This window comes from Nicotiana tabacum, chromosome 24, assembly GCF_000715075.1.
Source record: "Nicotiana tabacum cultivar K326 chromosome 24, ASM71507v2, whole genome shotgun sequence".
Lineage (NCBI taxonomy): Eukaryota > Viridiplantae > Streptophyta > Magnoliopsida > Solanales > Solanaceae > Nicotiana > Nicotiana tabacum.
This window is the reverse complement of record NC_134103.1, coordinates 89,068,618-89,090,320: the sequence shown is the minus strand read 5'-3', so window position 1 is coordinate 89,090,320 and position 21,703 is coordinate 89,068,618. Positions and strand designations below refer to the sequence as shown.

The window sequence follows — 21,703 nt, the reverse complement described above, 5'->3', positions numbered from 1 at the left end:
GTTATAGTTCTAAAAATAATCCAAAATACAATAATTTTCCATGTAATGGGATAAATAACACACATTTAATTAGATTAATTCAAGGGAAAATGTACTTAATGAATTATATATCATAAGTATTGGAATAAAAATGTACTAATAGTTGAGTGATCAAAAGTGTATCATCCACGTATATAGGTCCAACTTAATCCTTCCGAAACAGATATTTTGGGCGAGTGTGAAACTTACCTTTCAACAGAAAAGGAGAAAATAAATCGTAAGAGAATATCGAAAAGTAACAATATACTTCGTATTTCAAAAGCACTGTACAAATTAACAATATATACAAAAATGTATTAAACTGGGGCCTATTGGATGCCCAAAGTACCAGCCTCCCAATTGGTGCAATACAGTTACATATATATTGCCCAAATCTAAATCCATCTAATGAAAAACTTGGAACATGATTTATTAGAAAAAGAAGAAAAATAAACTGAAAGCTCAGCTTTACTCCAATATTCCTACCAAAATCCTCTTTCCTGTTCTCAAATACTTGGTCCAAAGAATGTTCACTTTGCCAAGAATCACAGCCAGACGAGAAGATATCCCTAGAATTTGTTCATAAACCTCGTACCCTTCTTGTAATTCAACTGCATATAATTTAGTTAAGAAAATGTCATGAATTGGAAAGGTATTAGATATAATTCTAAAAGAAGTTTCTAATACTAAAGCTGTGAATTCTTATTATGGTGCATTCAGGAATTCAATGAAAACATATAGCATGTTTGGACAAGCCTATGTGAAATCAAAGTGTGTAATTTTTTTTTTTTAAAGTACTTATTTCAAAGAGTTGAGGTATTTGGCTAAACTTTTAGGAAAAAAATAAATATTTTTGAGTAGTAGCAGAAGCTAATTTTGAGAAGCTGAAAAAAATAATTTTCCCTAAACTTGGTTGAGCACAAATTGCTGCTTTAAAATTGGCAAAAGTATTTTTCAAATTCATTAGCGAAACAAACTGCTACTTCCATAAAATACTTTTTCAAAAAGCAATTCTAACAAAAAAATACTTTTCAAAATAAATAGATTTTGATATTTTGGCCAAACAGACTAATAACGTAGATCAAAGAAAAATATAATATAGCAAAGGGTTGGAAAGGGTGGTGAAAAATCAATGGGGAAATATATCAGCAGAACACTTACCAAATCAATTATCCAACAATTAGACATTTAATTTTGTCAGCTGCTACCAATTCTCCTTTATCTTCAGGTCCAAACTGAACTTTCAAATTATTGCAATAAACCATCATCTTATGGCTTTGCCACTCTAAATCAGAAGCTAAAACAGCCTTCAAAGAAATCTCCAAGGAAAATTCTATGTCCCCATCACTTTTATCTTTACTAATTTCTGATATAGCCACTTGATCCAAAACATTTCCTTCAGGTAATGTGGTTAAATTGAACAACATATTCATCGTACTTTTAGCCTCCAAATTTACAGGATCAAAAGGTGTCACAGCCAAAAGGTTAGTTTTGTAAAAAATGGAAGTCTTGCCATGAAAAACTTTGATTTTTGAGTGATCATTGATGTTACACATTGTGAAATTTACTTGCCAATTACCAACTATTGACGAGTTAATAATCCTAAAACTAGGAACACTTAAAGCTAATATATGAAACACAGGTCCTTCAGTTCCAAAAAGTAGCCAAATTACTAGGCTTAACATGATCATTCCTACTACCAAAATTAGCATCAAAATAACCATCAAACGACCAAATGATAATTTTCCATTGTTTTGTTCTTCCATTGGATTATAAGCCGCCATTGATATGTACTTATTAGTCGGATAATTGGATGATGAAGATACGTATAAATTAGGGTTAGGGTTAGGGTTAGGATAGCCTTGGATGGGTAAAATATACCCTTGAGAAAAATAATTGTATTGTTGGTAATTACTATCATATTGTGAAGGGAACCCGTGTTTAATACTTTGATTGTATTTAGATATTGAAGGGTACCCCATAACATGTTTTTGTTGTTCATCATTATCCTTTGATAGAGTCATGATTTGACTAATTTTCTTTCCTCTCTCCCCTTCTTTTATAAATCAGATTGGAGAGATAGAAAGATGTGAAAAATGGAAAGAAAGAAATGAAGAAACGAAAAAGTGAAAGTGAAAAGTTTGTTAATTTGAAGTGCAAAAGGGGTTAGTTAACATTGGTAGGAATTGGAGACGAGGATAAGAAAATAACTAACAGCCAGACAAGAACAAAATGACGACCATTCAATTTTAACTGGTTTGCCTTTAAAGGATTGGATAAGTGATTCAGAGTCTATACTTGTCAGCATCAGTTGTTTATTTTAAATCAAATAAATTTATTTTTATGATTCACAGATTGAAGAGAAATATTACTGAACAACATCCATTTAATGTATAGCAAAAAAAGCATCCATTTAATTAATATCATGTACTCGAAATACCATCTCATAATCAAGTCTAGCTAACACATAATTAAATTTCCAAACCAAAATCTTAGTGCTTGTTGGTTACTGGAGAATTTCCTATTACCAAAGATGGTTTTTTATTGCAAGCTAGGAAAAGAAATGAGAAAGAATTAATAAGTTTAACAAGTGGTATATATTGATGATTTTGTTCGATTTTAGTTCAACTTTTTTTTCTTAATAGCAAATATAATTTAATATTATTTGTTTTCCGAATTTCACACCAGATTGTACCAAATTGAAAATTGAAGCAATTAATTAATATTAGTATGTTTAGTCAAGTTTCTAGGAGGTCAAAAGTATTTTTTCTTTTTAAATAAAATATTTATTTTAAAAAGTTGAGTTGTTTGGTCAAGCTTCTAGGAAGAAACAAAAGTACTTTTGAGTAGAAACAGAATCTTTGTTTTTAAGAAGCTGAAAAATGTAGTGTATCCGTAGAAGCAAAAATTATTTGTAATTTTTCACATGACAAAAATATACCAAATAACCCTACCTACTTTAACCTAATACTTACGTTATCCTAATCGCAATTTTTGGGAACTCTCATGTAAAAGTATTTCTTCTTATTTTTAGGGTAGATTCTGATATAGAGTGATTAGTGCAGTAATTTTTTATATTTGTTGAATGATATTTTAATTTCTTTAAATAAGTTCTTTTAAATTATATTTTCATATTTTACGTAAATAAAAATAAAAAATTAAATATAATCTTTCATAAAAAATTAAAATTATTTACTTACTTAAATAATATAACTATTAAGTAAATTTTTTCTTATCTTTATTCGTAATTTGATACAGAAAATCACTTTCTGAAATTGTTGGCCAAACCCAAATTACAACTCAAAAATATTTTTCTAATTGATTAACCAATACAAACAACTATTTTTCTCTCAAAGTACTTATTAAAAAGCACTTTTGAAAGAAGCAATTTTAAAGATAAGCAAATTTTAGAAACTTGACCAAAATATTTTTTAAATTTTTGTCATGTTTTTTTAATGTAAGAGACAATTTGATTTTTATTAATAAAGTTATCTACTAGGTATCCTGCATAGTGGTATATTAGCTTTAAAAATATGAGTACGTCTAAATAAACACTACACATACAAGTTGGTGGCAGATGTAAATTTAGCATTTAAATTTTATGGGTTCAATTTTTAAGATTTTAACATTTAACTCATTATATTTATAAAGTTATAGGTTCATATTTATTATTTATTATAGTTTTATTAAATTTTTATATATAAATTAAAATTCCACGTTGAAAATACTAGGTTGAGATGGACCTGAAGCCATAGCGTTGGATCCGCCCCTAGTCGATGGCACCCTATTGCAAAATCTCAATTCTCCCGCGCTTGCATATCAGTCTTCTACACACCCACATTCTTCGTTTTTTCCTCATCCACTAAGTTAGGCTTCTTCCTATATAACAACCTTGAAGACCCAATCCCATATAAATACTAGTAAAATATTATTAAGTGCATGCATTAACTGTTATCAAATTAAATATGGAGAAAGAATGTGTGATAATCTGATAGGTCATTTACAATTTTACTTTTTATTTCTGTGTTCCGAGACCTCGAAAATCTCCGTTTAGTCTTCCTCGATTTGCATGCATAGTCCTTGTCCTCATTCCGAAAAGTTTTTATGAAAAAATTTATGAAAATGTGAAATTGTGCCTTAAAATTCATTTAAGTTGACTACGGTCAACGTTTTATGTAAACGGACCCGGATTAGTGTTTTGACGGTCCCGGTGGGTCCGTATCGTGATTTGAGACTTAGGAGTATGCCCGAAACCTAGTTCGGAAGCCCCTTGCTTGAATTAATGTAATTTGTTGAAAACTAGCAATTTAAAGGTTTAAATAATTTTTAAGTTTGACTGTAGGTTGACTTTATTGCTATCGGGTTCGGATTTTGGTTCCGAAATATGGTATAGGCTCGTTTCAGTATTTATAACTTGTCTGCAAAATTTGGTGCAAGACGGAAGTGATTTGACGTAATTCAGACATCCAGTAGAAAAATTGAAAGTTCTTAAGTTTCTTTGAAAACATCATTTATTTTGGTGTCTGATTCGTGGTTTTAGGTGTTATTCTGATGTTTTGATCGCACGAGCAAGTTCGTAGGATGCTATTACACTTGTGTGCATGTTTAGTTTGGAGCCCGAGTGTCACGACCCCAAATTTCCTCCGTAGGATGTCGTGATGGCACCTAGTTTCTAAGACTAGGTAAGCCTATTAATGCGGAATAATAATAAATATATGAAATAAATAAACTACAATTCAAATAATTTCAACTCCCAAAACCCGGTAAAAGTAAGTCACAAGTTTCTAAGAATTTATTCTCAATGTCTCTATATATCAAGGTCTAAAGAAAAATAAGGAAGCAACGTAAAAATGATAGAAGGGGACTCCGGAGTCTGCGGACGCTGACAGATATACCTCGAAGTCTCTGTGCGCAGGTAACTCACTGACGTCTAGACTGGTAAGATGTACTTGGATCTGCACAAAAAGATGTGCAGAAGCATAGTATAAGTACACCACAGCAGTATCCAGTAAGTGCCAAGCCTAACCTCGGTAGAGTAGTGATGAGGTCAGGTGAGGCCCTACTGGAATATAATAATGGCATGGTAAAATATTTAACAATATAGTAAAATAAAATAACATTGAAAATGAATCAAGTAGTGTGTCACCATTTAATTAAGCAAAATAATGGAAAATAATATCTCGTGGAAACAAAACAGAATTTCAAATAATATCTCGTGGAAATAAAACCGAATTTCCTTTCAACTTTAAGAAAATCACAGCAAATAATCAAGGCAACTGCGGCCATAAATCAATATTAACAAGGGCACTTTCGAAGTACCGCCTCGTAGTCCCAAACCATAAACAAATTCACAATATCTCATTTCCTTATCTCACCGCGGGAACCTTCACAATTTATTTGAAAGAAAACATATTTTTCGAAATAGCATCCTGTGTTTTAGCCATCCTTATCACACCGCATGACTTCTAGTAGTTTTCCCCTACTAGCCAAGCGTATCAAGCCACCCTTATCTCACCGCATGCGTTTCAATACCCAGACCTTATACCACCGCGTGCGTATCAATATCACAATATATCACAATTTTCACCTCAAGTGCTAAAATCATGTAACTTGTCAAAATAATTCAACAACAATATTTTTTTCACAATAAAGAGCTCACGGCTCATGCCAAAATAAATCATCAATAAAATTTTTCCACAATAAAGAGCTCACGGCTCTATTACAATAAGTACAAAAATCTTACAAAATATTCAAGAATAAATAATTTCGGAAAATAATATTTCATAATCTTTAATACGTTGCTTCAATATCAAATTTAAAATGTCAAATACTTCATATTAATAATATTTAATTTAAAGAAAATCACCCTTCAAATAATGCACAGAATAAAAGAAACCAAGTTTCAACTAAACAGGTATAACAATTAGCAGAAAAAGGTCAAACAAATTTAAGGTATATATCTTAGATCAATGATGAAGAATATAACAAGATAAAATAATTTAATAAATGCGCAACAATGATCTACACAATTTAAAAATATAATCTTTCACATTTAGCCCGTGTACACACTCGTCACCTCGCGAACACGACTTTCAACATATTTCAATAATCAAATTAATATCAATTCTAGGGAAAATTTTTCCCACACAAGGTTAGACAAGTCACTTACCTCGACTTGCTCCAATTTAACCAAGTAGTATGCTTTTTCCTCGATTTTTTGATTCCGATCGACTCGTATCTAGTCATAATTAATATGATACAGTCAACAAAAATTATAGAATCGATTCCATAAGAAAATACTATGTTTTTCAATAAAATTCGAAATTAACTCAAAAATGGTCTGTGGGGACCACGTCTCGGAATCCGGCGAAAGTTACGAAATATGAACGCTCATTCAACTATGAGTCCAACCATACTATTTTTACAAAAATCCGACATCAACTTGACCTCCAAATCTCAAATTCTCATTTTGAAATCCCTAGGCCCAAATCCTCTAATTTCACCTCAAAAACATATAATCTATTCGAAATATTCAATGATAATCCAATATAATTAACTAACAATGATCACATGTGACTTACCTCAAGTTTCCTCGTGAATTCTCTCTGAAACATCGCCCAAAATCGTGTTGAAAATATCCAAATGACAAAAATATCGGAACCCCTCTGTTTTTGTAATTTGGTCAGTGCTTTCGCACCTACGGAAAAAATTCTCGCACCTTCGGTCTCGCATCTGCGGTGAAATACCGCATCTGCGAAAATTGCTCAGCCTAGCTGCCTTCGCTTCTGCGAGCTTTGGACCGCATATGCGCCTTCGCAGGTGCGGAAAATTCCATCGCACATGCGCCCTTCCTCTCGCTTCTGCGCAACAAGAGCCGCATCTGCGGCTCCAACTGGGCAGCCCTTCGTCCGCTTCTGCAAGCCACAGCTCGCTTGTGCGAGTCCGCACCTGCGGTCAGTCCCTCCGCAGGTGCAATGACCCCAGAAGCTGCAAATTTCAAAGTTTGCCTAAGTCCAAAAATTGATCCGATTTCAATCCGGATCGCACTTGAAGTACTTGGGGCCCCGTCCGAAAATACCAACAAGTCATAAATCATCATACTAACTTAGTCGAGTCTTCAAATCACATCCAACAACATTAAAACACGAATCACACATAGATTCAAGCCTAATAAATCTTAAGAATTTCCAACTTCTACATTCGATATCGAAACCTATCAAATCAAGTCCGATTGACCTCAAATTTTGTACACAAGTCATAAATAATATAACGAAGCTGTTAAAATTTTCAGAACTGGATTTCGACCCCGATATCAAAAAGTCAACTCCCTGGTCAAACTTCCAAACTTAAATTCCTATTTTAGTCATTTCAAGCCTAATTTCACTACGGACTTCCAAATAAAATTTCGATCACGCTCCTAAGTCCAAAATCACCATACGGAGCTGTTGGAATCATCAAAATTCTATTTCGGGGTCGTTTGCACATAATTCGATATTCGGTCACTATTTGAATTTAAACTTTTAATTTGTTTTCTTCAAAATTCTATATCTCGGGCTAGGGACCTCGGAATTTGATTCGGGGCATACGCCTAAGTTCCAAATCACGATACGGATCTACCAAAACTGTCAAAACACTGATCCGAGTCCGTTTGCTAAAAATATTGATCAAGGTCAACTCAGTTGACCTAAGTTTCATATTTTAATTCATTTTTCGCATAAAACCTTTCCGAAAATTTTTTACGGACTGCGAACGCAAGTCGAGTAATGATAAATAGTGCTTTTCGAGGTCTTAGAATACAAAATTAATTATTTAATTTAAAGATAACATTTTGGGTCATCACATTCTCCACCTCTAAAACAAACGTTCGTCATCAAATGGAGTTAGAAAAAATACCTGAGCTGGTGAATAAGTGTGGATAACTGCTGCGCATATCATGCTCGGTCTCCCAAGTCGCCTCTTCGACCGGATAACCCCTCCACTAAACGTTCACGGAAGCAATGTTCTTTGACCTCAGCTTTTGAACCTGCCTATCCAAAATAGCCACTAGTTCCTCAACATAAGATAGATCCTTGTCCAACTGAACCGAACTGAAGTCTAACACATGAGACGGATCATCGTGATATTTTCGAAGCATGGAAACATGGAATATCGGATGAACCGCAGAGAGACTAGGTGGTAGTGCAAGTTTGTAAGCCACCTCTCCAACTCTCTCAAGAATCTCAAAAGGCCCAATATACCTAGGGCTCAACTTGCCCTTCTTCCCGAACCTCATCACACCCTTCATAGGCGAAACCCGGAGCAATACCCGCTCACCAACCATGAATGCAACATCATGAGCCTTCCGATCCGCACAACTCTTCTCTCTAGATTGGGCTGTACGAAGTCGATCCTGAATCAACTTAACCTTTTCCAAGGCATCCTGAACCAAGTCTGTACCCAATAGTCTAGCCTCGCCCGATTCGAACCAACCCACTGGAGACCGGCACCACCTACCATACAAGGCCACATACGGAGCCATCTGAAAGCTTCACTGGTAACTGTTGTTGTAAGCAAACTCCGCAAGTGGTAAGAACTGATCCCAAGCACCCCCAAAATCTATCACACACACAAGAAGCATATCCTCTAGTATCTGAATAGTGCGTTCGGACTGCTCGTCCATCTGAGGGTGAAATGATGTACTCAACTCTACTCGAGTACCCAACTCACACTATACTGCCCTCCAAAATCGTGAGGTAAACTGTGTACCCCGGTCAGAGATGATAGATACCGGTATACCGTGAAGTCTGACAATATCACGAATATATACTTGAGCCAGCAGCTCTGAAGAGTAAGTAGTAATCATAGGAATGAAATGAGCTGATTTGGTCAGCCTATCCACAATCACCCAAACTGCATCAAACTTCCGCTGAGTCCATGGGAGCCCAACAACGAAATCCATAGTGATCCGCTCCCATTTCCATTCTGGAATCTCTAACTTCTGAAGTAATCCACTCGATCACTGATGCTCATATTTTACCTGTTGACAATTTAGATACCGAGATACATACTCCCACTATGTCTTTCTTCATCCGCCTCCATCAATAGTGCTGTCTCAAGTCTTGATACATCTTTGCAGCACCCAGATGAATAGAGTACCACGAACTGTGAGCCTCCTGGAGAATCAACTCATACAAGCCATCTACATTGGGTACACATAGCCTGCCCTGTATCCGTAGTACACCGTCATCTCCAATAGTGACTTGCTTGGCATCACCGTGCTGAACTGTATCCTTAAGTACAAGCAAATGAGGGTCATCATACTAACGCTCCCTGATACGATCATAAAGAGAAGACTTATAAACCACACAAGCCAAAACTCGGCTCGTCTGGGAAACATCCAACCTGACAAACTGGTTGGCTAAGGCTTGAACATCCAAGGCTAAAGGCCTCTCTACTACTGGTAAATATGCTAAGCTGCCCAAACTCTCCGCCTTACTACTCAAGGCATCGGCCACTACATTGGCCTTCCCAAGATGATAGAGAATGGTGATATCATAATCCTTAAGAAACTCCAACCATCTCCGCTACCGCAAATTATGATCCTTCTATTTAAACAGATATTGTAGACTCCGGTGATCGGTGTAGACCTCACAATGGACACCGTACAAATAATGTCGCCAAATTTTTAAGGCATGAACAATAGTTGCTAACTCCAGGTCATGTACAAGATAATTATTCTCATGCACCTTTAACTGTCTGGATGCGTAGGCAATCACCCTACCATCTTGCATCAACACTGCGTCGAGACCAATACGCGATGCATCACAATACACAGTATAAGACCATGTACCTGTAGGTAATACCAATACGGGGGTTGTAGTCAAAGTTGTCTTGAGCTTTTGAAAGCTCTCCTCACATTCCTCGGTCCACCTGAACGGAGCACCCTTCTGGGTTAATTTGGTCATAGATGCAGCAATAGAAGAGAAACCCTTTACAAATCGGCGATAATACCCTGCCAAACCAAGAAAACTCTAGATTTTCGTAACTGAGGACGGTTTGGACCAATTCTGCACTGCTTCAATCTTCTTCGAATCTACCTTGATCCCCTCGCATGAAACTATATGACCCAAAAATCCCACCGAATCAAGCCAGAATTCACACTTTGAGAATTTTACATATAACTTCTTTTCTCTTAAAATCTGAAGCACAGTCCTCAGGTGTTGTTCATGATCTTCCCGACTCCGAGAATACACCAGAATGTCGTCAATAAACATAATGATGAAAGAATCAAGATAGGGCTGAAATACACTATTCATTAAGTGCATAAATGCTGCTGGGGCATTGGTCAGCCCAAAAGATATCATAAGGAACTCGTAATGATCATACCAAGTCCTGAAAGCAGTCTTCGGGATATCTAGCTCCTGAATCTTCAATTGATGATAGCCTGAACGTAAGTCGATCTTAGAGAATACTCTAGCACCCTGAAGCTAATCAAATAGACCATCAATAAGTGACAATGGATACATGTTCTTCAAGGTAACCTTGTTCAACTGGCGGTAATCAATACACATCCGCAAAGAACCATCTTTCTTCTTCACAAATAAGACAGGAGCACCCCCAAGGCGATATACTAGGCCGAATGAAACCCTTATCAAGCAATTCCTGTAACTGTTCTTTTAATTCTTTCAACTCTGCTGGGGCCATACGGTATGGTGGAATAGAAATGGGCTGAGTGCCCGGGAACAAATCAATGCCAAAATCAATATCCTTGTCGGGTGGCATACCCGGAAGATCAGCTGGAAATACATCGGAAAAATCCCTTACTATAGGTACTGACTCCACGGTAGGAGTATCAATACTAACATCTCTTACATAGGCCAGATACACATCACACCCCTTCTCAACCATTCGTTGAGCTTTAAGAAATGAAACAACTCTGCTAGGAACATGATCTGAGGTACCTATCCACTCTAGCCGCGGTAGACCTGGCATAGCCAACGTCATCGTCTTGGCGTAATAATCAAGAATAGCGTGATAGGGCGACAACCAGTCCATGCCCAAAATAATATTGAAATCCACCATACTAAGCAATAATAAATCAGCTCTGGTCTCAAAACCACTGATAACAATTACACATGACCGATACACACGGTCCACAATAATATATTCACCCATGGGTGTAGATACATAAAAAGAAGAACTCAAGGAATCACACGATACGCCCAAATACGGGGTAAAATAAGATGACACATAAGAGTAAGCGGAGCCTGGATCAAATAAGACTGATGCATCTCTATGACAGACCGGAATAATACCTGTGATAACAGAATCGGATGCAACGGTATCTGTCATGGCATGAAGGGCATAATATCTGGCATGGCCTCCCCCTCTAGGGCGACCTCTACCTGCCCGACCTCCACCTCTAGCTGGCTGTGCAGGTGGAGTGGCAACTGGTGCAGTAATCATGGCCTGAGAAGCCTGAGGACCCTGTGGAATAGGTGGGGCCTGAGAAATCTGTGGAGGTGCACCCCTCCTAAGTCTGGGGCAATCCCTCATGATATGATGAGTGTCACTACACTCAAAAAATTCCCTCGGAGTACGTGGCTACTGGGACTGGCTCGGGCCTGATCGACTAGACTGCCCGCTGAAAGCACCCCATACCGGAGGTACAGAAGACACATGCGGTGCATAATATGGAACTTGAGGTCTGGGTGTAGCCAGAATACCACTGGAAGCTAGAAGTGTTGAATGAATAGGACGGCTCACATAACCTCTACCATGACGGGCTGCAACTGGGGCACGAGAATTATTATATGTGCCAGAATCTCGGGGTCTCTTAGCTTCTCTCTCTTCCCTCTCCCGAGTCCGCATACCTTCCAATCTCCTAGCAATTAACACCACCTGTTGGTATGTGATATCCATCTCTAGCTCTCGGGCCATACAGTATCTGATACTAGGGTGGAGACCCTCAATAAATCTGTGAACCCGCTCTCGAACAGCAGCAACTAAGGCTGGTGCATGCCTAGCCAAATCACTGAATCAGACCACATATTCTGACACGGTCGTAGAACTCTGGCGCAGCTGCTCAAACTCTACGTGCCATGCATCTCTAAGACTCTGAGGAACATACTCCCTTAAGAACATATCTGAAAGATTGAGTCCAAGTAAATGAAGGTGCCTCAGCCGGACTATCCAACTCATATGCCCGCCACCACTAGTAGGTTGCTCCTCTAAGCTGGAATACCGTGAAAGAAACCCCACTGGAATCCACAATACCCATAGTAAGAAGGATACAGTGACATTCCTCTAGAAAACCCTGAGCATCCTCTGAAGCTAAACCGCTGAAAGTGGGAGGGTGGTACCTTTTATACCTCTCGAGCCTGAGCTGCTCCCCCTCTGAAACTGTTGTCCTAATCTCAGGCCAAACTGGGACAACTGGTTGCACTGGTATAACCTCTGGGGCATGGTCAACTTGGGCACGTGGCTCTAGAGTACGGGCGGCGGGAGTCTGTGCTCTTCCCCCAGCCTGAGATGTGGCAGGAGCAAGTGGAATTAATCCTGCCTGAGCTAAAGTGCCAAACATGCTCAAAACCTAGGCAAGAGTCTCGTGAAGTGCAGGAGTAGTAACAGGCGTCTCAGGTGCCTGCTCTCCAACTGGAGCTACTGGTGGCTCTGGAGCAGCAACTCGTGCAGGTGCTCTAGCTGCACCAGGTGGTCTTCTTCGGCCTCTGACTCGGCCTCTTCCCCGTCCCCGGCCTCTTGCGGCTCCAACAGGGGGCGCAAGTGTCTAATCATCAGATCCAGTTGTGCGTGTCCTCACTATCTGTGAGAGAATAGAAAGACAAGTGTTTAGAACTTTGAAATCAACAAAGGCGCATGATAAGGAATCAAAGAAGTGAATATTTCCTAACAGTTCCATAGCCTCTCGAAGATAAGTACAGACGTCTCCAAACCGATCCGCAAGACTCTACTAAACCTGCTTGTGACTCATAACACCAATGAACCTAGTGCTCTGATACCAACTTTTCACGACCCCAAATTCCCTCTGTAGGATGTCGTGATGGAACCTAGTTTCTAAGACTAGGTAAGCCTATCACTGCAGAATAATAATAAATATATGAAATAAATAAACTACAATTCAAATAATTTCAACTCCCAAAACCCGATAGAAATAAGTGACAAGCTTCTAAGAATTTATTCTCAATGTCTCTATATATCAAGGTCTAAAGAAAAATAAGGAAGCAACATAAAAATGATAGAAGGGGACTCCAGAGTCTGCGGACGCTGACAGATATACCTCGAAGTCTCCGTGCGCAGGTAACTCACTGACGTCTAGACTGGTAAGATGTACCTGGATCTGCACAAAAAGATGTGCAGAAGCGTAGTATAAGTACACCACAGCGGTATCCAGTAAGTGCCAAGCCTAACCTCGATAGAGTAGTGACGAGGTCAGGTGAGGCCCTATTGGAATATAATAATGGCATGGTAAAATATTTAACAATATAAAAAAATAAAATAACATTGAAAATGAATCAAGTAGTGTGTCACCATTTAATTAAGCAAAATAATGGAAAATAATATCTCGTGAAAACAAAACAGAATTTCAAATAATATCTCGTGGAAACAAAATCGAATTTCCTTTCAACTTTAAGAAAATCACAACAAATAATCAAGACAACTGCGGCCATAAATCAATATCAACAAGGGCACTCTCGAGGTACCGCCTCGTAGTCACAAATCATAAATAAATTCACAATATCTCATTTCCTTATCTCACCGCGGGAGCCTTCACAATTTATTTTAAAGAAAATATTTTTTCCGAAATAGCATCCCGCGTTTTAGCCATCCTTATCACACCGCATGACTTCTAGTAGTTTTCCCCTACTAGCCACGCGTATCAAGCCACCCTTATCTCACCGCATACGTTTCAATACCCAGACCTTATACCACCGCATGCGTATCAATATCATAATATATCACAATTTGCACCTCAAGTGCTCAAATAATGTAGCTTGCCAAAATAATTCAACAACAATAATATTTTTCACAATAAAGAGCTCACGGCTCATGCCATTATAAATCATCAATAATATTTTTCCACAATAAAGAGCTCACGGCTCCATCACAATGAATACAAAAATCTTACAAAATATTCATGAATAAATAATTCAGGAAAATAATATTTCAAAATCTTTAATACGTTGCTTCAATATCAAATTTAAAATGTGAAATACTTCATATTAATAATGTTTAATTTAAAGAAAACCACCCTTCAAATAATGCACAGAATAAAAGAAACCAAGTTTCAACTAAACAGGTATAACAATTAGCAGAAAAAGGTCAAACAAATTTAAGGTATATATCTCAGATCAATGATGAAGAATATAACAAGATAAAATAATTTAATAAATGCACAACAATGATCTACACAATTTAAAAATATAATCTTTCACATTTAGCACGTGCACACACTCGTCACCTCGTGTACACGACTTTCAACATATTTCAATAATCAAATTAATATCAATTCTAGGGGAAATTTCCCCCACACAAGGTTAGAAAAGTCACTTACCTCGATTTGCTCCAATTTAACCAAGTAGTATGCTTTTTCCTCAATTTTTCGATTCCGATCGACTCGTATCTAGTCATAATTAATTCGATACAGTCAACAAAAATTATAGAATCAATTCTATAAGAAAATACTATATTTTTCAATAAAATCCAAAATTAACTCAAACCATACCATTTTTACAAAATATGAACTCCCATTCAACTACGAGTCCAACCATACCATTTTTACAAAAATCTGACATCAACTTGACCTCCAAATCTCAAATTCTCTTTTTGAAATCCCTAGGCCCAAATCCTCTAATGTCACCTAAAAAATATGTAATCTATTCGAAATGTTCAATAATAATCCAATATAATTGACTAACAATGATCGCATGTGACTTACCTCAAGTTTCCCCGTAAATTCCCTCTGAAAAATCGCCCAAAACCGTCTTGAAAATGTCCAAATGACAAAAATATCGGAACCACTCTGTTTTTGTAATCTAGTCAGTGCTTTCGCACCTGCGGACAAAATTCTCGCACCTGCAGTCCCGCATCTGCAGTGAAATACCGCATCTGCGAAAATTGCTCAGCCCAGCTGCCTTCGCTTCTGCGAGCTTTGGACCGCATCTGCGCCTTCGCAGGTGCATAAAATTCCATCGCACCTGCGGACCTGCCCGCACCTGCTCCTTTCCTCTCGCTTCTGCGCAACATGAGCCGCATCTGCGGCTCCAACTGGGCAGCCCTTCGTCTGCTTCTGTGAGCCACAGCTCGCTTGTGCGAGTCCGCACCTGCGGTCAGTCCCTCCACAGGTGTGATGACACCAGAAGCTGCAAATTTTAAAATTTGCCTAAGTCCAAAAATTGATCCGATTTCGATCCGGATCGCACTCGGGGTACTCGGGACCCCGTTCGAAAATACAAACAAGTCCTAAATCATCATACGAACATAGTCTTCAAATCACATCCAACAACACTAAAAACACGAATCACACATAGATTCTAGCCCAATAAATCTTAAGAATTTCCAACTTCTACATTCGATGTCAAAATCTATCAAATCAAGTTCGATTGACCTCAAATTTTCTACACAATTCATAAATGACATAATGGAGCTGTTAAAATTTTTAGAACTGAATTCCGACCCCGATATCAAAAAGTCAACTCCCCGGTCAAACTTCCAAACTTAAATTTCTATTTTAGCCATTTCAAGCCTAATTTCACTATGGACTTCCAAATAAAATTCCGATCACGCTCCTAACTCCAAAATCACCATACGAAGCTGTTGGAATCATCAAAATTCTATTCCGGGGTCGTTTGCACATAATTTGACATCCGGTCACTATTTGAATTTAAACTTTTATATTTTTCTTCAAAATTCCATATCTCCGGCTAGAGACCTCGAAATTTGATTCCGGACATACGCCCAAGTCCCAAATCACGGTACGGACCTACCGAAACTGTCAAAATATTGAACTGGGTACGTTTACTAAATATATTGACCAAGGTCAACTCAGTTGAGTTTTAAAGCTCTAATTCATATTTTAATTTATTTTTCGCATAAACACTTTCCGAAAATTTTTTACGGACTGCGCACGCAAGTCGAGTAATGATAAATAGTACTTTTCGATGTCTTAGAATATAGAATTAATTATTAAATTTTAAGATGACATTTTTGGTCATCACACCGAGGGGCTCGGGTGAGTTTCGGATAGGCTACGAGTGATTTGGGACTTAGTAGAATAGTTGATGCCTCTACTGTTACTGGTGCTCTACTAAAGGTCTCGCATTTGCGAGCCTCACTTTCGTGAACAAGGCTACGAATTTGCGAGCATAGGCTCATTGGGAAATATCGCATTTGCGAGGTGAATGTTCGCATTTGCGAACTTGCTACTGCCGCTTTAGCGAAGACAGAGTCGCATTTGCTACTCAGCGTGTTCCTGGGCAACCTTCGCATATGCGAAGGGACGGTCCAAATTTGCGAGGAAATGGGTTCGCATTTGCGACCGAAACGTCATTTTTGTGATGACTGGCCTTCGGAGAAGGGTTCGCATATGCGACCTCTTTCTCGCATTTACGATGTTCGCAATTGCGTAATTCATAGCTCGGTAAAAGAGGGGGAAATTGGATTTAGCTCATTTCTCACAGACTCTCAACCCTAAACACCCTAGAGGCGATTTTTCCAAGAGAGTTTCTTCCTAAATTCATTGGTAAATGACTTTAATCTATATTATTTTCAATTGCCCATTGCATTTCATAATTTCAACATCAAATCTAGGATTTTCATGGTAGAAATTAAGGATTTGGGTAGAATTAGAAATTTTTGTCAATTTGGGATTTAGACCTCGAATTGAGGTCGGATTTCGAAACTAATTACAAAACTAGGCTCGGGGTGAATGGGTAATCTGGTTTTGGTCTTAATCTCTGGTTTTGACCAAGCGGCCCCGGGTTAACTTTTGTTGACTTTTGGTAAAAGTATAAAGACCTTAACTTTATGTATTGTAATTGATTTCCCTAGCATTGTTTGATGTTACTGAGTTGATTTTGGTAAGATCTGATTAGTTTGGAGGCGGATTTTAGAGGAAATTCCCCAGTTGAGCTTTGATTTTCTTGCGGAGCAAGGTAAGTGTTGGGTCTAACCTTTATTTGAGGGAATTAGGAATCCTTGAGCTATGTGCTATGTATAGCGGCGTATATGCGAGGTGACGGGTGTATATACGCCGTCAAGATACTTGTTTCCATGCTTTCCCGTATTTCATTAACTATTTCATTCCATGTCTTAACTGGTACATGCTCTAATTGCTTCCTATGCCTTAACTCGCTACTTGTCACTTGTTTCTCTCATATTAAAATATACGTTTCTTCTATGCTTCCATGATTAATTGCTACTTGCCTTTTCTTATTTGTACACTTGAACTGTCATATAATTGACTTGTCTTGTTGGTTTGTCTTAGTTGTAGCATTCCTTGATTTGGTACGAGGTCCCATTATGGCTTGTTTTCATATTCTTTAATGGTAGAGATTCTTGTGAATTAAGTTGTTGAATTGCTTACATTTACTGATTTTATTTATGGATCAGTCTGTACGCCGCAACTGGTGAAATAAGGGAGGATTGATATTTATATGGTGGGATCGGTGTAACGACCCGGACGATCGTTTTGAATATTATAACCCCAGTTCCCCCATTTACTGCTCAATTTATGCCTTACAATGTATTATAACCTCGTTCCCCCAAATTCCACTGTATGTGGATTTATGTGTAAACGTCCTCGGATTTGAATTTTAATGATTCCAATGGCTCTGTATGGTGATTTTGGACTTAGGAGCGTGTTCGAAAAAAATTTAGAGGTCCGTAGTAGAATTAGGCTTGAAATGTCGAAAGTTGAATTTTTGGGAAGTTTGACCTGGGGGTCGAAAATCTAATTCTGAAAATTTGAATACCTTTGTTATGTCATTTATGACTTTTGTGCAAAATTTGAGGTCAATAAGACGTGATTTTATTGGTTCCGGAGTCGTTTGTAGAAATTAGAAATTTCAAAGTTCATTAGGCTCGAATTGGGGTGTAATTCATGGTTTTAGTGTTATTTGAGGTGATTTGAGGGTTCGACTAAGTTCGTATGACGTTTTAGGACTTGTTGGTATATTTGGTTGAGGTCCCGAGGGGCTCGGGTGAGTTTCGGATAGCTAACGGATCAAATATTTGGACTTGAACAGCTGCTGGAAATTTTTTAATCTGATTCTATTTTCCTTCTACGCGATCGCGTGAATGTGTCTGCGATCGCGTAGGCTTAGTTGGTCAGTGGAGGTTTTTGTTCTACGCGATCGCGTGGGGATATCTGCGATCGTGTAGGGTTGATTTGAGGCAGTGATATTTTGTGCTTCGCGATCGCGTAGCTATGTGAGTTTGTTATTCGCGAACGCGTGAAGAAGGCAGCGTTCGCGTAGAGGAAATGGGGCAGAAGTGGAAATCACACGTTTGTACTTCGCAATCTCGTGGTTAGGTCCGCGATCGCGTAGGTCTGTGATGTTGTGCATCGCGATCGCATGGGAAAGTCCGCGATCGTGTAGAGTTAAATCTGGACACTGGAAAATTGTTCTTCGCGATCGCGTGGGAATGTTCGTGATCGCATAGAGGAAATGACTGGGCAGAGAGTTTAAGCCATTTTCCATTTTTGACGGATTGGAGCCCGGGAAGAGGCAATTTTCGGGAGTTTTTCAAGGAATGGGCATTCATATTTTATAACCTTTGTTGGGTTCCGAGATGTGGACCCCACAGACAAATTTTGAGCTAAAATTCGGATTTTTATGGAAAATTAGTATTTTCTTATGGAATTAATTCCAATAAATTTTATTGACGGAAATAAATTATTTGTGACTAGATTCGAGGCATTCGGAGGCCAATTTGCGAGGTAAAGGCATAGCAGAGTAAAGAATTTCACGCATTGAGGTAAGTAACAGTTTTAAATCTGGTCCTGAGGGAATAAAACTCCGGAATTTTGTATCATGTGATTATTTTGGAGGTGACGCACATGCTAGGTGACGGGCGTGTGGGCGTGTACCGAGGGAATTGTGACTTGGTCCGTCCCGTGGAAATTGTATAGTTGAATAATTTATTGTTAGTTATATACTCTCTATGTGTTGAAGAAATTTGACTCTAAATCATGTTAGAAATCATGCTTAGGCTATGTGATAGTACTATTGGGACCCACAGAGGTCGCGTACTTGTTGAATTATTTGCTAATTGCTGTCTTGTACTCAATCATGATTTTTCTTGCGTATCATACCTCAGTCTTTCTTGATATTTGTTGATACACTATGTTATCTTTGTCTGGGCTGATCTTTGTGATTTCCGAGAGCCTAAGAGACTAGAGAGGTTGAGGACTGAGTAAGGCCGATGGCTTGTCGGTGAGGTAAGGATATTATGGCAAGTGAGTTGTCCGTGCAGGATATTATAGCACGTAAGTTGTCCGTGCAACACGTGAGTTGTCCGTGCGGATTATGGCGCTTGGACTGTAGGAGCCCCTCCGGAGTCTGTACACCCCCAGTGAGTGCGGGTACCCTTTGAGTGTGAGTACTGCGGGCTGAGAGCCGAGTGGTTGAGTTGTTGTCACGAGTGGAGCGACTGTTGCCCTGAGAGGCTGTACTTGTTTTTAATTTGTAGTTGCACTTAGTTGCTATTTGTCATTGTTATGAAATTCTCTGAAAGTTTTTATATCCGAATTACATGAACTCGAACTGTATAAATTGATTTTACTAAAAGCATGTCTGTTTTCTATTGGAATTATTGAAAATGAACTATAACTATGTAGCTCGTCACTATCTTCAATTCCTTATTTATTATTGTTACTTGTTGAGTTGGTTGTACTCATATTACACCCTGCACTTCGTGTGGAGATCCAGGTGCTTCTGGACATAGCGGGTGTTGATTCTCTCGCACAGTTAATTTTTCGGAGAATCAGAGGTAGATGTCGTGTTTCGCAGACCTTGTCTCTCATTCCCTATCTCTTTGTTTATCGTATTTGGTCTTAGACTATTATAGACCGTTTTCTTTTGACTTGTATCCATATTAGATGCTCAAGTACTCACTGACACCAGGTTTTTGGGAGTGTTCGTATCAGTATTTGTGGGATTTTGTATTGTATTTAAATATTATAAATTCAAACTTAACGAGAATTTGTGGTTTATTGAGATTATTGGCTTGCCTAGTATCGAGATAGGCGCCATCACAACAGGTTAGGATTTTGGGTCGTGACAAGTTGGTATAAGAGCCTAGGTTGCATAGGTCTCACGAATCGTGAGTAGGTTTAGTAGAATCTTGCGGATCGGTATGGAGACGTATGTATTTATCTTGTATTCTATCGTGCGAATTTGTTGATTCTGGAAACTAAATTTCTGTTATTCTATTCTCTCACAGATGGTGAGAAACGTACTACCGGATCAGATGGCCAGCCACCAGCCACCAGTTAGGGCTGCGAGAGGCCGGGGCCGTGGTAGAGGCCGGGGGCAAGGTAGAGGTCGAGGTATAGCTCGTGCAGCGGTTGGAGCAACACCTGTAGTACCACCAGTTGCTCCAGCTCAGGAGCAGATTCAAAATATAACTCAACCGATAAGACCAGCTCAGGCACCAGCTGTGCCTATTGAGATTCCATGCCTTCAGGAGACTTTGGCCCAGATATTGACAGTTAGCACTGGTCTTGCTTAGGTGGTTTCGGCTCAGACCGTACCTGCCACTTGTCAGGCCGGGGGAGGTACTCATACCCTTGTTGCCCATACTCCAGACCAGGTAGTACATGGACTTCATATACCGGGGGCACTACCAGCACAGCCGGACTTCATATAGGGGTCGAAAATCCAATTCTAAAAATTTGAATACCTCTGTTATGTCATTTATGACTTGTGTGAAAAATTTGAGGTCAATTAGACGTGATTTGATAGGTTCCGGAGTTGTTTGTAGAAATTAAAATTTTCAAAGTTCATTAGGCTTGAATTGGAGTGTAATTCATGGTCTTAGTGTTGTTTGAGGTGATTTAAGGGTTCGACTATGTTCGTATGACGTTTTAGGACTTGTTGGTATATTTAGTTGAGGTCCCGAGGGGCTCGGGTGAGTTTCGGATGGTTAACGGATCAAAATTTTGGACTTGAATAGCTGCTGGAATTTTCTGATATCTAATTCTGTTTTCCTTCTACTCGATCGCATGAATGTGTCTGCGATCGCGTAGGCTTAGTTGGTCAGTAGAGGTTTTTGTTCTACGTGATCGCATGGGGATATCTGCAATCGCGTAGGGTTAATTTGAGGCAGTGATATTTTGTGCTTCGCGATCGCGTAAAGCGGGAAGCGATCGCGTAGCTCTGTGAGTTTGTTATGCGCGAATGCGTGAAGAAGGTCGGGTTTTGAGATGTGGGCCCCACGGGCAATTTTTGAGCTAAAATTCAAATTTTTATGGAAAATTAGTATTTTCTTATAGAATTAATTCCAATAAATTTTATTGACGAAAACAAATTATTTGTGACTAGATTCGAGGCATTCAGAGGTCGATTTGCGAGGCAAAGGCATAGTAGAGTAAAGAATTTCACGCATTGAGGTAAGTAACAGTTTTAAATCTGGTCCTGAGGGAATGAAACCCCAGAATTTTGTGTCATGTGATTATTTTGGAGGT

The 21,703-nt window shown here is 38.6% G+C and overlaps 1 long non-coding RNA gene across 1 annotated transcript; it reads right to left on the bottom strand.

Moving 5' to 3' along the window:
• Positions 1-270: 270 nt before the first annotated feature.
• On the bottom strand, positions 271-2,167 carry LOC107815002 (uncharacterized). The gene is made up of 2 exons (XR_012706705.1): positions 1,180-2,167; positions 271-629 (listed from the first exon to the last, which is right to left on the bottom strand). It is a non-coding gene; the product is annotated as an uncharacterized LOC107815002 (long non-coding RNA).
• Positions 2,168-21,703: the final 19,536 nt, after the last annotated feature.